A 12180-nucleotide genomic window follows, 5' to 3' on the forward strand; every position below is an offset into this window, starting at 1 on the left:
TGTTTTGGCAATTCATTAGCATTTTTTTTTTGTGTGTAATAGGAAACACCTGTATCACGAGTATCAAGTTTTTATAAGCGTTTTGTTATAACATCGGCATATGCGGCATCTCACACCTCTGCACACCTCAACTGTCACAGCACATGCACCATGTTTGGAAAAGTTATCTACCAATCCTGACCTGCCTTAACTACATGTTGTAACCGCACCTGTCAAGTGAAGCATCAACAGCAGCAGACCAGTGTGAGAATGGCGCTGAAGTGCTAAGATGTTGGTTCCATCATCACAGTCAGCAGAAAAGTTGACATTTTTACATTTTAGTCATTTAGCAGACGCTCTTATCCAGAGCGACTTACAGTTAGTGAGTGCATACATTTTTAATACTGGCCCCCCCATGGGAATCGAACCCACAACCCTGACGTTGCAAGCGCCATGCTCTACCAACTGAGCTACAGGAGGCTACACAAAATTTACTTGATATTCTACTCTACTCAAACTATGGAACATCCCTAGCCATGAAGTGCTTTGAAAGGCTGGTCATGGCTCACATCAATACCATTATCCCAGAAACCCTAGACCCACACCAATTTGCATACCGCCCCAACAGATCCACGGATGATGCAGTCTCTATTGCGCTCCACACTGCCCTTTCACACCTGGACTAAAGGAACACCTATGTGAGAATGCTATTCATTGACTACAGCTCAGCATTCAACACCATAGTGCCCTCAAAGCTCACCACTAAGCTAAGGACCCTGGCACTAAACACCTCCCTCTGCAACTGGATCCTGGACTTCCTGACGGGACGCCCCCAGGTGGTAAGGGTAGGTAACTACACATCCGCCACGCTGATCCTCAACACGGGGGCCCCTCATGGGTGCGTGCTCAGTCCCCTCATGTACTCCCTGTTCACGCGTGATTGCATGGCCAGGCACGACTTCAACACCATCATTAAGTTTGCCGATGACACAACAGTGGTAGGCCTGATCACCGACAACGATGAGACAGCCTATAAGGAGGAAGTCAGAGACCTGGCCATGGGGTGCCAGGACAACAACCTCTCCCTCAACGTGATCAAGACAAAGGAGATGATTGTGGACTACAGGAAAAAGAAGAGGACCGAGCACGCCCCCATTCTCATCGACGGGGCTGTAGTGGAGCAGGTTGAGAGCTTCAAGTTCCTTGGTGTCCACATCACCAACAAACTAACATGGTCCAAGCACACCAAGACAGTCGTGAAGAGGGCACGAAAAAACCTATTCCCCCTCAGATCCTCAAAAGGTTCTACAGCTGCACCATCGAGAGCATCCTGACTGGTTGCATCACTGCCTGGTATGGCAACTGCTCGGCCTCCGACCGCAAGGCACTACAGAGGGTAGTGCGTATGGCCCAGTACATCACTGGGGCCAAGCTTCCTGCCATCCAGGACCTCTATACCAGGCAGTGTCAGAGGAAGGCCCTAAAAATTGTCAAAGATTGCCACCCTAGTCATAGACTGTTCTCTCTACTACCGCATGGCAAGCAGTACTGGGGCGCCAAGTCTAGGTCCAAGAGCCTTCTAAACAGATTCAACCCCCAAGCCATAAGACTCCTGAACATCTAATCAAATGGCTACCCAGACTATTTGCATTGCCCCCCCGCACCTCAATTACCTCGACTAACCGGTGCCCCCGCACATTGACTGTGCCGGTACCCCCTGTATATAGCCTCGCTATTGTTATTTTACTGCTGCTCTTTAATTATTTGTAACTTTTTTATTTCATATTTTTTCTGATTTGTTTTTGTCTTTTTGTAAAAAAAAAAATGTATTATTTCTTAAAACTGCATTGTTGGTTAAGGGCTTGTAAGTAAGCATTTCTGACTTACTGCAGATTGAGAAATGATGTGACTAAACTCAACAAACAGAAGAAGAAACTGTATTATGTATCCAATACCTGTTGTATTCGTCGCATGTGACAAATACAATTTTGATTTCAGCAGATTGGATGATATTTGGATGAAACCAGATCATAGTAGGATGACAAAAGAATAAAAAATGACTGTTGCTGGTATATGGATAACGTTTGACTATAAAGTTGTGGAAGGCTTATAATTAGCCTTGTTATAATTGTACATGCCCTGAGCTCATTAGATTATAGCTGACTGTTTGAAATGTAGTATATTGATGTTTCATTGTACAACAAAGCCTATTTAGAGAACATTTTAAAATATTGATATACACTACATGATCAAAAGTATATGGACACCTGCTCTTCGAACATCTCATTCCAAAATCATGGGCATTAATATGGAGTTGGTCCCCCCTTTGCTGCTATAGCAGCCTCTGATCATCTGGGAAGGGTTTCCACTAGATGTTGGAACATTGCTGCAGGGACTTGCTTCCATTCAGCCACAAGAGCAATAGTGAGGTCGGGCACTGATGTTGGGCTATTAGGCCTGGCTCGCAGTCGGCATTCCAATTCATCGATGGGGTTGAGGTCAGGTCTCTGTGCAGGCCAAGCAAGTTCTTCCACACAGATCTCAACAAAACATTTCTTTATGGTACTCTCTTTGTGCACAGGGGCATTGTCATGCTAAAACCGGAAAGGGCTGTCCCCAAAATGTTGCCACAAAGTTGGAAGCACAGATCGTTTAGATTGTCATTGTATGCTGTAGAGTTAAGATGCATTGGGGCGGGTAGCGTTCTCCATGCATCCGCCAAACCCAGATTCGTCCATCGAACTGCCAGATGGTGAAGCGTGATTCATCACTCCAGAGAACGCGTTTCCACTGCTCCAGAGTTCAATGGCAGCGAGCTTTAGGCCACTCCAGCTGGTGCTTGGCATTGTGCATGGTGATCTTAGGCTTGTGTGCGGCTGCTCGGCCATGGCAAACCATTTCATGAAGCTCCCGACGAACAGTTCTTGTGCTGATGTTGCTTCCGGAGGCAGTTTGGAACTCGGTAATGAGTGTTGCAACCGAGGACAGAAGATTTTTACGCACTACGCGCTTCAGCACTCTGTGAGCTTGTTTAGCCTACCACTTCGCGGCTGAGCCGTTGTTGCTCTTAGACCTTTCCACTTGACAATAACAGCACTTACAGTTGAATGGGACAGCACTAGCAGGGCAGAAATTTGACGAACTGACTTGTTGGAAAGGTGACATCCTATGACGGTGCCACGTTGAAAGTCTGAGCTCTTCAGTATGGCTGTTCTACTGCCAATGTTTGTCTATGGAGATTGCATGGATGTGCGCTCGATTTGATACACCTGTCAGCAACGGGTGTGACTGAAATAGCCAAATCCACAAATTTGAAGGGGTGTCCACATACTTTTTGTATATATAGTGTATATATCGTGTGTCGCCCATAAGTGTTTTTTCTTTTTTTTTTTTTGATTTTAGGCAATATCGCCAAGCCCACGGGGTACTCAAATACTATTTGAGAAGGTCCGGTCACACACATTTCCTAGGTGGCAAAGGTCAGGATGTATATTGTTATTTATCGGCGTAGTAACAAACCCCCACCTCGCAACACATGTACCCTAAAAATGTTGCATTTTTAAAGCTAATTCTCTGCAATTCTACACATTTTGCAATGTCTTATATGTGTGTTCATAATGATACCTGAGTGACTCAACAAAATCATTGCTACCAAATAGAGTTCTACAAGCAGTTGTTACAACAACAAGAAAATAGCTTCAAGTGTTTTGTCCAAATACTGGTGGAGTCAACTAATAAAATAATGGACAACCTGACGAGAGGTCCAGGACCTGAAGAACAGTTTGCAGTTCTCCCAGGGTCAGCTCGATGAGTTTAAACAGGAGAACGGCAAGATGACCGCAATCTGTAAGTCATTGAGAGAGGACATCAGTTCTGTATGCGAATGACAGAGAAATCTGATTATCTCGAGGGACAATCAAGGCGGAACAACATGGTTGTGGACAGAATTGCAGAATCTCCACATGAGACGTGGACGTAGTCTGAAGACAAAGTGAGGGAAATGATCTCTGAGAAACTGAAGATGGACCACAGGAAGACTGAGGTGGAGCGCGCCCACAGGACTGGAAAACCCACCACTGGCCCAGGTGACAGACCCAGGCCGATAGTGGTCAAGTTCCTGAGGTTCAAGAACAAGGTAGCTGTTCTGGAAATAGTGAAAGATGATGAGAGGTCTGTTCGTAATAAAGAGATGCTCTACTTTTCTGACCCCACACTCCACAAAGCAAGTCCTTCAGGCTCTAGTTTGATCTTATCTTGATTAATGTCCAGGCTTATTGCTGCAAATAAAGACCTAGTTAAGCTGCAGCTGGCCCAGAACAGAGTGGCACGTCTTGCTCTTCATTGTAATCAGAGGGCTAATATAAATAATATGCAGCCAGTCTCTCTTGGCTAAGAGTTGCGGAAAGACAGACTTCTTGTTTTTATAATAAACATTAATGTGTTGGAAATTCCAAATTGTTTGCATAGTCAACTTACACACAGCACTGACACACACGCTTACCCCACCAGACATGCCACCAGGGGTCTTTTCACATTCCCCAGGTCCAGAACAAATTCAAGGAAACGTACAGCATTATACAGAGCCATGAGAGCATGGAACTCCCTTCCATCTTATATAGCGCAAGTGAACAGCAAACCTGGTTTCAAAAAACTAATAAAGCAACACTTCACAGCACAACGCCACTCCCCCATGTGACCTACTTGTTGTGTGTATGTACTGACATGTATGTGTAACTGATCGATGCACACACACACTACATGTTAATGTTTTTAAATGTATGTAAATTGTAAAGTATTTTGTCTGTAATGTATTTTTCGCTATATGTCGGAACCCAGTAAGACTAGCTGTTGCCATTGGTGTCGGCTAATGGGGATCCTAATAAATCAAATAACAAATAAAAATTATGGAGACCCCCGGGCACTTAATCTGGCCATAATAACTACAAGATTTAGATGGCTGGTTAGCCTTACTTACCTACCTAGCTAACATGGGCTAGTAGTTGATCAACTGAACATTTCTGACAGGTTATAAATAGCTCTCCAAGGTCTGTCCGTGATTACCATATTTTCGAAATTGCACCTTGTGCCTTCTGCTATTACAACTCTCAACAGAAGTAAGTTAAAAGCCTGACTGATTTCCAAAAATTGAAATATTGTTGAGTATGGCATGGCTGCCCTAGACTAACTTGAACTTGTTCCATAAGAAACATTTGTTTTGCTACGGTGTGCACCACTGAATACACCCCTGACTTCTCCTTTTCTCTTGTTGCTTCTCAGGCACATTGCAGAGCTCATCTTCTACATGGAGGAGCTCAGGGCACACGTCAGGAAGTATGGTCCCGTAATGCAACGGTACTATGTGCAGTACCTCTCCGGCTTTGACGCTGTGGTTCTCAACGAGCTTGTGCAGGTGAGACCCCCTCCCCCATACACACATTAACACGTGCACGCTGACACACGCATACTAGTTTCTTGCATTCAACAACAACAAGACAGTGACACGTAGACCTACCCTTCCAGAACCTCTCCGTCTGCCCTGAGGACGAATCCATCATCATGTCCTCCTTTGTGAACACCATGACCTCCCTCAGCGTGAAGCAAGGTATTCAGCCTGACATTTAAGAAACTCACCCGCCTGCTGCTACCTCCGTCCCAAGTGTTGCTTTATGTATGGGCACTGTGGTGGGTGCGGATGTTGACATCAGGAAATGAGGAGTGTTTGTGCTTGTGTTGCAGTGGAGGACGGAGACGTGTTTGATTTCCGGGGCATGAGGCTTGACTGGTTCCGTCTGCAGGTAAGCCACTGACAGCCCAGGGCTGATTATGGTAGCCATATCAAAAACTGTCCTCGTATTACAAAAACTCAATAACTCTATGCTACCCTAGTTATACCCTTATGGGCCAGTTTTTTGGACCCAGATTAGAATCTCCTTTGGAAGTGCTTTTTAGAATAGTATTAGGCTTAATTTGTGTCTGGGAAACTGTCCCTATGAATATTATGTCCATTTGTAAACAATATACTGTATGCCGTATTCTATACACATTTTAGAACCAGAGCAACATAAATTGAACAAAACAATTACGTTTTGTCATTGTATCCGTGGTAAATTAGTTTGCAGCATTTACAGCACTTAAACAGTGGTGTTTACCCCCCCTTAATTCTTTAGAATCGAAGACTTTGGGGGAGAGGGGAGTGCTAAGCTGACATATGGAATTGTTTTAAGCTGGTCATACTATGGATCATTTAGCTATCTGGTTTAGAATTTTAGGACCCCTTTAGGTATAAAAAACTATATATAAAAAATTGATTTGATAAAATGTTGATTTTGGTTTTTTCTACTAAAGCCCATAGAAACGAATTGAATAACACAATTCATAAATGGCAAAAAACAGAAATACCTTATTTGCATAGGTATTCAGACCCTTTGCTATGAGACTCGAAATTGAACTGTTTTCATTAATCATCCTTCGGATGTTTCTACAACTTGATTGGAGTCCACCTGTGATTAGACATACATTTGGAAGGTCCCACAGTTGACAGTGCATGTCAGAGCAAAAACCAAGCCTTGAGGTCGAAGGAATTGTCCGCAGAGCTCCGAGACAGGATTGTGTTGAGACACAGATCTGGGAAAGGGTACCAAAAAATGTCTGCAGCATTGAAGGTCCCCAAGAACACAATGGCCTCCATCATTCTTAAATGGACGAAGTGGAACCACCAAGACTCGTCCTAGAGCTGGCCGCCCGGCCAAACTGAGAAATCGGGGGAGAAGGGCCTTAGTCTGGGAGGTGACCAAGAACCCGATGGTCACTCTGACAGAGCTCTAGAGTTCCTCTGTGGAGATGGGAGAACCTTCCAGAAGGACAACCATCTCTGCAGCACTCCACCAATCAGGCCTTTATTGTAGAGTGGCCAGACGGAAGCCACTCCTCAGTTAAAGGCATATGACAGCCCACTTGGAGTTTGCCAAAAGGCACCTAAAGGACTCTCAGACCATGAGAAACAAGATTATCTGGTCTAATGAAACCAAGATTGAACTCTTTGGCCTGAATGCAAAGCGTCACGTCTGAAAGATGAACGGAGCAAAGTACAGAGAGATCCGTTATGAAAACCTACTCCAGAGCGCTCAGGACATCAGACTGGGGCGAAAGGTTCACCTTCCAACAGGACAACGACCCTAAGCAAACAGCCAAGACAACGCAGGAGTGGCTTCGGGACATGTCTTTGAATGTCCTTGAGTGGCCACTCTACCATTTGGCAGTACGTCCGGTTGTACGTACTGCCAAAATCTCGAACGCAACGTTGGAGGCAGCTTATGAACATTACATTCTCTGGCAACAGCTCTAGCGGACATTCCTGCAGTCAGCTTGCCAATTGCACGCTCCCTCAAAACTTGAGACATCTGTGTTGTGTGACAAAACTGCACATTTTAAAGTGGCCTTTTATTGTCCCCAGCACAAGGTACACCTGTGTAATGATAATGTTTAATCAGCTTCTTGATATGCCACACCTGTCAGGTAGATGGATTAACTTGGCTAAGGAGAAATATATTTGGGAGAAGTACGCTTTTTTGTGCGTATGGAACATCTCTAGGATTTAGTTTTTCAGCTCATGAAACGTGGAACTAACACTTTACATTTTATATGTTTATATTTTTGTTCAGTGTAGTTTGTAGGTCATACCGTTCAGACGCTACAGACATTTCCGTGAGAAGACAGATTTTCGGGACGTCTCATGGTCTGACAAACACCGCTCTAGCTCTGCCACCTTTCACTGCAGATGCGGAAGTGCGACACTGGCGGATGCGGTTGATTGAGACTCATCCAATGCAAAAAAAAAACTGAAATCCCTCTTGTTTTGTTATTTAACTTAGATTGACATGGTAATCTACTCTAGGGGGTTAAACACCAGTTGTAAGAGAGACTGGAATATGATGCTAGCTGAAAGGGAGAATGGTTTTGATTGAAATTCAAGGTATTTTGATTGATGTAATCAAACTATGTTGTCTGTCTCTCTCTCTCTCTCTCTCTCCAGGCCTACACCAGTGTGTCCAAAGCCTCTCTGGGCATCGCTGACCACCGGGAGCTGGGCAAGATGATGAACACCATCATATTCCACACCAAGATGGTGGACTCCCTGGTGGAGATGCTGGTGGAAACCTCGGACATCTCCATCTTCTGGTAATTAATAACCCAACAGACAGAATATATATATATATTTTTTTGTATATATAAATTATATATACAGGGTAGGTCAGCATTGATACCAGATCTCATTTACAAGGGAGCCGTGTGAATAAAATGTAATGCAATATAATGTAAAAATATCAATACAAGATTAATTAAAACAAGCACAACTTTCATATATCACCGCCCTTAAACTTGGTCTAATCTGTCCAATGGAGACCAGCGAGTCTAACTTCAAGGTGGCCTCAAGGCTATTCCATTAGCTGGGGGTATAAAAACTAAAAGCAGTGATGTGTACGGAAATGGTCCCCAGTAATAAAACGCAGTGCTGAATCTAAAGGTTTTAAAACAGAGGCTGCCGCGTGCATGTAGATTGTATCACCATAATCAAGGACTGGGAGAAGCGTTGCTTGAACAATCTTCCTCCTACTTTCAAAATTGAGCCAGGATGTATTTCTATAAAAGAAACCAATCTTAATTCTCTGCTTTTCAATGTGTGTTTTAAAAGATTGTCAATCCAAGTACTTATAATGGGGAACTTGCTCAATTTGGGCTCCCTTCAATGTGTAAATACGCAGGTCCTCAGGGTCAATATTACGAGACCTAGAGAACAGCATAAACCTGGTTTTATTAGGATTTAGCACTAGTTTAAGATCAGTAAGCAATTTTTTATTTTATTGAGTCAAAACCATGCTGAAGGTCATGAATGGGCTGCTGTACTGAGGGGGCAAAGGAGTAAATGACTATAATCTGCGTAGAGATTGTTACAGGTTCTAACAAATAGACAAAAATTATTTATATAAATAGTGAAAAGAACGGAGCCCAAAATGGACCCCTGCGGCACATCTTTCTTAATATTGAGGAAACTAGATTTGATACCATCAGTAAGCACACGTTATGTCCTGTTATAGATATAAGATTGCATAGAACTGCACCATTGGGTATATGCCTCAAGCAAGGACCTTACATGTTCTTGCTCGAGTAGGCCTAACAGCTCTTAGCACCGAGCCAATTTACATTTTACATTTTAGTCATTTAGCAGACGCTCTTATCCAGAGCGACTTACAGTTAGTGAATACATTTTTTTATTTTTTATACTGGCCCCCCGTGGGAATCGAACCCACAACCCTGGCGTTGCAAACGCCATGCTCTATCAACTGAGCTACATCCCTGCCGGCCATTCCCTCCCCTACCCTGGACAACGCTGGGCCAATTGTGCGCTGCCCATGAGTCTCCCGGTCGCGGCCAGCTGCGACAGAGCCTGGATTCGAACCAGGATCTCTAGTGGCACAGTTAGCACTGCGATGCAGTGCCTTAGACCACTGCGCCACTCAGGAGATGGATAGCAGTCTGGATCCTTAGGATGAAATAGATCTACAATGGTTTCTCAGCCAAACATGTAGAGACCACATACGGCTGAATTTCTCACAGTTCCAATGCACAGACGGAATAGAAACTGAGGTTATGGGTTGTTTACCCGACTCCTGTATGGTCTCGATAAGCTGTTTGAAAATGGATTTGAGCTTTTCTGCTTTCACTCGCATGACATAATTTGATCCGATACGAATCACAACTCGTTTTGTGTCAGAGAGTTGCTTTTTGATGGTTGGGAACAGTTCTTGTAAATCCGTCACGCACGCCCCCAGGTAACAAAGAGTACTTGCATCTGGGACGCAATATGACAAACCATGGAGGTTTCAGCAATGATGCTAGATTAGGAGTCTCCAACCCTGTTCCTGGAGAGCTTACCCTCATGTAGGTTTTTGCTCCAACCCCAGTTGTAACTAACCTGGTTCATCTTATCAACCAGCTAATTATTAGAATCAGGTGTGCCAGATTAGGGTTGGCGTGAACCTACAGGACGGTAGCGCTCCAGAAACAAGGTTGGAGAGCCCTGTCCTACATGGAGGATGATACCTTCCAACTGGGGCAGACGAAGCTCCTCCTGCTGCTCCCCCTTTTCGAACATTGCTGGAGTTTGGGGCTGGGGGGAGCCTTGAACTCACATTGGGTGTTCTCGAAGCCCTCTGCGGACTGGGAGCCGTGGACCACTCATTACTCACAATGGGGACTCCGGACGTCCTTCTTGCGAATCTTGCTGTGGGAGTGGAGATTCCAGGCTGAAATTAATTGGCCGGGAACAGCCCACACCGCGCTTGTGGTCAGTGGCTCGTTCTTCTACCTTTCCGTCGGCTTTTACCTTTACCGGCGAATGTCACCCAGTGCTGGGACTGGGTAGATAGCATCGGGGTAGAGCTGGTCGGAACGCCATTGTGTAGCTGTATGTTTGGGAAGTCAACCTCATAGTTTTCGTCCCGGTCTGCCTCGATGGCAGACCCGCCCCAAGGGAGCGTATATTCGTAGGCCGCATCCACTCTAGAAGCCTCTTGGCGATAATTCAGTCTACTCTTCAGTCCCCTCTTGAAGTGTGATCATCCGATCCTTCAGCTCAGCATTTTGATTGCACTTTAGACAGACGTAGACCTGGGTAAATTCTTCCTCCTTCACTCTAGAACTGCCAGGCCTTTCAGCCTATAAGTATCCGCTAGAGAATGTTGTCGGGGGACATTAGCATACACATGGCCTCCAGCCAATGACAGGTCAACATTCGAACAGTCTAATAAATACATGTCATATATGCTATAGGAAGAATAATCATTTGGTTGTGTTTATGAAGGTCTTAAGGTAACATTAGAATACGAAAAAACTATTATTTCAAAGAACATAATAGCATTTTCATTAGTTTATGTTACTGTAGGCTATAAGTAAAATGAAAGAATAAAATCCATAACACAGAAATCCATTATTTCATTTTGGCAGGTTTAAAGAAACATTGAAAATAATAAATGTATTTAAAATATATATTTTAAGTTTATTTTGTTACTAATCTTTGCTTAGTGGCCTGAGAAATGCTGCCATGCGAGTGCTCATGTGCTGAACGCATGGACTTTTAAAAAGTGATATTTGGAGATAGAGCTGCACCTCACGAATTTTGAGAGCTATTTGACAAAGTGTCTTAGAAAATGCAGAATATGCTCTTTCTAATAAATCAAAGCGTTTTACCTGCATGTGATTTGAAGGAGGATTTGATAAAGTGGTGCTCCTTTCCCTGCCTCTGTCAATTAATTCCAAGCTGCGCCCATCTCTTCATTTACAATTTGACAACTGATAATATTGTCTCTGTTATTATGTGTGAAATTAGTTTCGTTATAGTTTAGGTGTAGTTCGCGAATAGAGTCAAGGATATGTTTTGCATTAATCTGAAGGGCTACTGCAACACGTAGCATGTTTGTATTTACCTAACAATACTTTAAATTAGTAATAGAGTTATAGTAGATAATACAGTCCAGTAACAGCTTATTTTTACAAAAAACGTAAAATAGAATGATATCAACCCGCAAGGCGCGCGGTCAAATGATTTGCTATAAACATGAGCACTAACGATAATAAATAGGCATAACACAAATGTAAAAAAATATTCGTGAAAATATATATTAATGACAAGATATGAAAACAAGATTAATTTATTGATTGTTTTGGATATGATTGCTCTAGATGGATTTTGAGTTTCTGACTTTCTTGGTGTCCCGGTCTCATTGGTGGTGATAGCTTCTACAGCCGAGCATTTGAGAAGATGTTTCAGCAGTGTTTGGAGCTGCCCTCACAGTCGCGCCACTCTATCTCGTTCCCCCTGCTGTGCACACACTTCATGAGCTGCACCCACGAGCTCTGTCCCGAAGAGGTAAGGCCCCACAACCAAAGCAACCAATGGTTGAATGAAAACCTTATGAAGCATAACCATCACATCCATATCTAGAATTCGTTTTGTAAGTCTATGTCTGCAAAATTCTGGAAACATTCCTAAAGTTCCTGAGTTTTTCAGAAATCCCCGTTGGAGGATTCCCAGTTGGAGTATTCCCTCCCTGCATTTTCCCTCCTGATTCCGGAAATCCTCCAACTGGGATTTTTGAAAAACCTGGGAACTTTGGGAAAGTTTCTGTAATTTAGCAACCCAAC

The 12180-nt window shown here is 43.7% G+C and overlaps 1 pseudogene across 1 annotated transcript in view; it reads left to right on the forward strand.

The window, feature by feature from the left end:
* LOC311112412 (nck-associated protein 1-like) overlaps positions 1-12180 on the forward strand; it is a 51654-nt pseudogene that overhangs the window by 30384 nt on the left and 9090 nt on the right. The window contains exons 13-17 of the transcript in view: positions 5257-5389; positions 5500-5581; positions 5716-5774; positions 8012-8157; positions 11773-11905. The product of the transcript in view is annotated as a nck-associated protein 1-like (transcript). The remainder of the gene's footprint in view (positions 1-5256; positions 5390-5499; positions 5582-5715; positions 5775-8011; positions 8158-11772; positions 11906-12180) is intronic.

The sequence above is a fragment of the Coregonus lavaretus genome, assembly GCF_964263955.1.
Source record: "Coregonus lavaretus genome assembly, chromosome: 38".
Lineage (NCBI taxonomy): Eukaryota > Metazoa > Chordata > Actinopteri > Salmoniformes > Salmonidae > Coregonus > Coregonus lavaretus.